The sequence below is a fragment of the Gavialis gangeticus genome, unplaced genomic scaffold, assembly GCF_001723915.1.
Source record: "Gavialis gangeticus isolate Ggan-Ray unplaced genomic scaffold, GavGan_comp1, whole genome shotgun sequence".
In the NCBI taxonomy this organism is placed as follows: domain Eukaryota; kingdom Metazoa; phylum Chordata; order Crocodylia; family Gavialidae; genus Gavialis; species Gavialis gangeticus.
This window is the reverse complement of record NW_017729032.1, coordinates 228166391-228172870: the sequence shown is the minus strand read 5'-3', so window position 1 is coordinate 228172870 and position 6480 is coordinate 228166391.

Sequence of the window (6480 nt, the reverse complement as noted above, 5' to 3'; positions counted from 1 at the left end):
GGTCCCACCTGGTGAGACATCTCTAGCTCTGCTGATCTCCCGGGCTCCATGGGGGTAACTTTCATTGTCTCTCTCCTCCTGCTCCCTTTGTTCTTCTCATCTGAATCCTCTGTCCATGTGTGGTGCGTCCTCCTCTCCTCTCTCTATGCCGTCGCTGGCATCTTCCCCGCAATGGACTTCAGAGCTCTCTTCAGCCCAGTGAGAGGCAGTCCTGCCTCCTCTTACCCCCAGTAGGGGTTCCGGGGATGCATTCCCTGCTGGTGACCTTCTGGATCTCTCTCCCCCTCTCTCTCTTGCAGGTCCATTTATATCTCCCCTCTGGCTCCTGTCACTCCTCTCCTCAGCTGGCCGCAGCTTTAAAAAAATGCATCTAACGAGCTGTGTGGGTCCCACCACCATTTCCAGCTTTGCCACAGCTCTGGCTACAAGTAAGGGATTTTCTGTTTTCTTTTCTCTTCTCTCACCTTCCCCAGCACATTCTGGACCCCAGGGTTCCCCCCTGGCCCCTCATGTCTGTCCCTTGATTCCTCCCTGTGACACTTGTCCTCTCTTATTTAGTTAGTCTATAAATGTACATACCTACCCCACCTTCTGATGGTGCAACAGAAGACATAGAAATGATATAAGAAGGAAAGAATGGCACCACAAAAGTAACCTGGAAAAATAGGTGGAGTTGTAAATGACAAAAATGGGGTTCTCATGCTATTATCAGAATAAGCAGGAGGTTTTTTTCAATCTGCACATTATACATTACTTATAAACCAACATGTTGACACTATGAGCATATTTATGCTGCCTCACTAGAGTGCTACAGAACTGCAATAAGATGTTTTGTGCCTGTATTCCCTAACCAGAAATAATGTAGATGGCTTAGTACAGCTCTGGATACATGTCAATAACTTCTGCTACCTTTCAAGTGACTAACTGACAGACATACTGTTCTGATCTAGCCCTTGATTCTGTTTGGGGGAAAAAGGATAGTATGGTTTCATTGCTATTAAGTTTAACTGTGCCCAAGTGCCAGGCTTGGTTGATGCATACATGACCTTGAGTCTGACTCATGATTTTTCAACACTTAGACTTAACATAGCTAATTAATTCAATAACTATATTGATGTCTTTGTGGACAGGGTGGATTGTAATACCTTTTTCCTCATGAATTTTTTTAACAGAAAGCTTTTCCAAAAAAACTCCACTTGTGAGTTGGCTCAAAGTGTCATGGCCTCATGTTAATTAAAGGAGACACAGTCGGCTTCTGACTTAACCCATACTCAATCTGACCTTCTCTGTTGAGGTTCTGGCCATTCCTCCTTTCTGCAAATCTGTTTTGAACCTTGGATGCTGATGAGCTTGTGAAGTTTTTAGGATGCTCTCAGGGAATTCACTCAATGAGCCATTGCCATTGTTCTCATAGAATACTCTAAGTATCTCCATTTTCTGATTGCTTATGCAGCTGCAATTGCTGTGCTAGATTAGCTCCCTATCCTGCATTATCTTTTCAGATCCCTGTGGCATACTGATGACCTTCAATGCAAAAGAGGCAGAGTATCATATTTAATCCATTACCTTTGTTGGATCTTCTTGCAGAAGTGGTCACTCAGGGCACAGACAGAAGTTACATTTGTCATGTAATCAGTCCCTTGAAAGTACTCTACAACTGTTCCCTGATAGAAGTGCATATCTGTAGAGTGCTTTAAAAGCACTTCATCATGTGATAAATTAAAATGAAAGTGCTCCAAAGCGGAGCACCTTCATTAACTTCTGTCTGATCAGACTGATGTAGACCAGACCCACCCCCAGTGCTGTCTGTAAAATGGGAGGGGGGAGAAGGGAAGGGAGGGAGCTCAAACTGAGGTTTGCTAGCCTGTGCTGGACAGGGCCCCTGCCTGAGGGGGGAAGGGGAGTTCCAAGCCACTGGGTCCCAATCCAGCACAGGCTAGGCAAACCTCAGCCCAAGCTTTTTAAATTGTTTTTAAATGAAGCAAATTCACTTTTCTGGTAGCTTCATGATACTTCATGCAGTACCTTGTGTTTTAGCCACAGCTAAAGATTTCTTCTTAAATATTAGTACAGAGCTGTATCCTTGCAAGGAAATTTCTATAAAGGTATTTAAAAACATAATTCAGTGAGAACTTAAGATACATAAGAAATGCTAAATAAAGATCCTTGTGTATTCCCTATATCATAGAATCTTAGAGAAGTAGAGTCAGAAACAATCTCCAGATGTCATCTAGTCCAGTCCCTGGTCCGAAGCTAAATCAAGGCTTTAAAAAAATGTTGACAGCTTGCTACCAGCAAGAGGCAAAAAAATTACCTCCTTACCTCATGTAGCAACCAGAAAAGCTCAGAAGCATGGGAAATATCTACAGCATCTTCAGACAGTCTCTTCTACTGCCTTATTTTTCTAACAGTGAAGAGGTTTTTCCTCATATCCTGTCTAAACCTACTTTCCTGCAGCTTCAAGCTACTGATCCACACCATGCTCTCTACAGCAAAAGAGAAAAGGTGTTTTGCTTCTTATTGCAGCCCTTCAGGTATTTGAAGACTGCTATCATGTCTCCTCTTTGGTACCTTTTCTGAAAGCTAAACATGCCCATTTCCTTGAACCTCTCCTCAGATGACTTGACTTCCAAGCCCTTTATCATTTTTATTGCCTTCCTCTGGACCCTCTCTAATTTGTCCACATTCTTTTTTAAATGTGGAACCCAAAATCTTCATTTAATACTCTAGATGAGACCTAAGCAGTGCTGAGTAGAGGGGCACTATCATCTCCCATGTCCTGCATCAAATGCTTCTATTGATGCAGTCCAAAACTGCATTCACCTTTTGTGAAACTGCATTATACAGTAGACTCATGGTGAGTCTGTGATCTACCATGACTCCCATATCCTCCATAGTTCTGTCATCCAGCCCAGTGTTACCCATTTTGTGTCTGTATTTTGTTATTATTATTATTCCCCAGGTGTAGCACCTTGCATTTGTTAAAACTGAACTTCCTCCTTTAGCTCCAGGCCAGCTTTGCAATCTGTCAAGATCCCTCTGAATTGTACTCCTGTCCTCCAATGTGGTCTACATCAGTCTGATCAGACAGAAGTTAATGAAGGTGCTCCGCTTTGGAGCACTTTCATTTTAATTTATCACATGATGAAGCGCTTTTAAAGCGCTTCCCAATTTCACGTTGTCTACAAACTTGCTCAGGAGGTAATCAATTCCAGCATCCAAATTAATAATAAACTAGTTGAACAGCACAGGGCCCAGGACAGACCCACTGTGGGACTCCACTCAAAACCTCCTGTCATTCTGACATAGATCCATTATAATTACCGGTTACTGAGCCAATTGTCTATCTGCCTTAGAGTCATTTTATCTAGCTGACAATTCTCCAATTTTTTATGAGAAGGTATTGACAAAAGCCTTGCTGAAGTCCATACATGCTGTATCCACAGCATTCCCTTCATCCACTCAAGTAGTTATTTTGTCAATGGAGATCAAGTTTGTGAGACATGATTTGTTCTTAGTAAATCATGGGTGCTTGTGATCAGCCTTTCCTCCTCCAGATGCTTCCAAATGGCTTTCCTTAGGATATGATCCAGCAAATTCCTGGGTGCCAAGGTGAAAATAACCAGTCTGTAGGTTCATGAGCCCTTCTTTTGGGGTTTTTTTAAAGAGGGGCACTTGTTGGACCTCTTCTAGTCCTCTGGTACATCACACATTTCCCACAATTTCATAAATATTATTGCCAAGGGCTCTGAGATCTCCGTGACTGTTCTTGCAGTACTCTGAGATGAAGTTCACTTGGCCCTGTTGTTATGAATACATTCAGACCCATAAAAAGATCTCTGATTGTATCTCTTACCTCATCTCTCAGCTTGCCCCCTTCCTTATCTTATTAGGTATCTGGCTGCAGTTTTAATTTTTTGTGAAATCTGAGGCAAAGTAGGTGTTCAGTAGCTCTACCTTCTTGTATTTTCTTTTAAGAGCTCCCCCTGGATAGTTAACGGTGGATCCACAGCTTTCTTATCTTTCTTTTCTGGCCAACATACTTATAGAATCTCCTCTTGTTGTATTAAGCTTCTTCACGAGGTGAAACTCATCCTTTATCTTTACCTTCCTGATGTTGTCCCTGCACTTTCTTGCTGTACCCTAGTATGCTTTCTTGGTAGCTAATCTGCCCATCTTTCCATTGCCTGTATACTTTCCTTCTGCATTTGAGTTATCCTAAAAGCTCTACAGGTGTAGTGATCTCTTACCATTCTTTTTGTTTTTTCCAGGTAGGAGGAGTTTCTTTTTGGGCTTCCAACCCTCATGGGTGCTTTTTATCCCTCAGTCTATCAGTAGATCTATCTCTTCATAGATTGCCACAGATTAAAGATCTGTGTAGTTTGACCCTGTTTCCCTAACAGTTGGTAAACTGAGGGACATACTAAAGGAAGGAAAGGAAATGATTTGATATCCTAGTCAGATGTTGTAGCACCTGATGGAGTGGGTTGTTGCCTATAAAAGCTTATGCCTCTCTGAAACAGTTAGTCTTTAAGGGCCCTTGGACATGTGATGGGGCTTTTTGCCACTTTGTCTCAAACTGTCTCCCTCAAACTGACACAATGGGGTGTCATTTTTCCTGTCACTCTGTTATGGGTGACAGGTCAAAAATCCCCAAATTCTTCCATGCAGTATTCCACATAAAATATAGTAGGGGAACACCACATAACAATTTGATTCTGCTGACCTCTTAGTACTAAATTACATCAGGGGTCACTGGTAATATTTGCAGATCAGCTAGAGTGGTTTAGTTTGATTAATTAACATATTTTATGTAATTGTAATTTCAGTACTTTCATTATTGTCATAATTTAATTCATATATTTTGAAACAAAATATTCTTTCCCCTTATTTGAAATTAATCACTATTTCTTATATGTTAATGTTTGTATTTATTATTCTTTTTATTCCAGTAAAGCTTATTTATTGTTAAAATCTGCTGGCTAGCTTATATTCCTTTATTTCTCCCTTGACTACGGTGCTTGGCCAGACAGCTGGCAGGAGTCAGTTTGCAGGTGGAGGGTAAAGTGAGCATCAGGGTCCCAGCCAATGCAGCCCCTGTGTTCAGCAGATGGCCAGAGCGCAGCCCCAGGCTCTGCTTGAGATGACAGCCAGCTTCGGGGGGTGTTGCTTTCGGGGTCCCAGCTGATCCAGCCCCTGTCTGTAGTGGAATGCCACACAGTAGCCCTGGGCTGTGCTTTGGACTGCAGCCAGTTTGGGGGTGTTTTATTTTGTGGGGACAAGCCATCTTTACAGAGCAATAGTTGCTTGTGCTAAGGGGGGACTTTTTTTAGATAGGGCTGTTGAATAGGCTCATTAGCATTATAACATTCATACTCTTTACATTTCAATTCCTGTCCTCTGCAGATCTATGTTACTGGAAAAGCCTGTCCTTGGAAAAGTGGGGTATCTGATGCCCACAGCATCACCCCCTTTTGCTATGGCATGCCCTCACTACTAAAACTTTTGGGACATATGGATACTTTTTAGTGCTGAAACCCAAATTCAGCCTAGGCTGGTTCCTGGGGTGCACGTGCCCACCCACACAGTTAAAAAGAGGTGTCCTTAGGTACAGGAACATACCTGCAGAAGCACAATCCCAGGTTTCCTACGTCTCAGGGCTCACCCCTTCCTGCCATGGCATCCCCTCACCACTACAACTTTTGGGGCACCCAGCGGACCCCTTTTGGCACAGAATCCTGAATTCTGCCTAGGCTTACTCCTGGGGTGCACAATTGTGTGTGAGTGCTGTGAGTGTAACCACATCCTCCAGGTCCCCCCTGCTCTATGAAAGAGCCCCCCCCACCCAGCTGCTTTCACCATGGTCTGTACGCAGTTTGTCCCCAGCACAGGCTTGAGGGAAGGGGAGGTGCTGGTGCTCAAGTGCCACTCGGCACCTGGCCATACCTCCTCCTCCTACAAGCTCAGCATCTCCTGGCCACACCATCCCTGCCAGTATGGGCACCATTCCCAATGCCCCCCCTCCAGTACATATTCTTCCTCTGTTCAAGTTGCATACTCCCCAGCCTCCCATAGTCCTATCAATTCATATTTAAATAAACTGCGGGAAACCACCAAACAACCCACCTGCCCAGATGCATCCTGCAAAGAATCAGGGACCCCTGCCCACCCAGATGTCCAGAGGCACAGTCTCTAGAGCTGCCAGATAGCCTGTTCCTCTTCCTTCCCCTGCCCCAAAGGAAAGAATTCAGCTGTCTCTGCCTCACCCACTTTCCCTCACACACCTCAACTGCAGATTCCCACCCCCTCCCTGCCCCCCCCACCTTTCCAATGTAGACAATGTGCTGATCAGATGTAGTTGATTGAAAGAAAATGTTTATTTAATTTCTGGAATCACTGAACACTAACTGCTAACTGCAGAACATTGTACCATGTCCTACAGAGCATAAACTCCATCAGCAGCACCAGAATGTGTGCGGC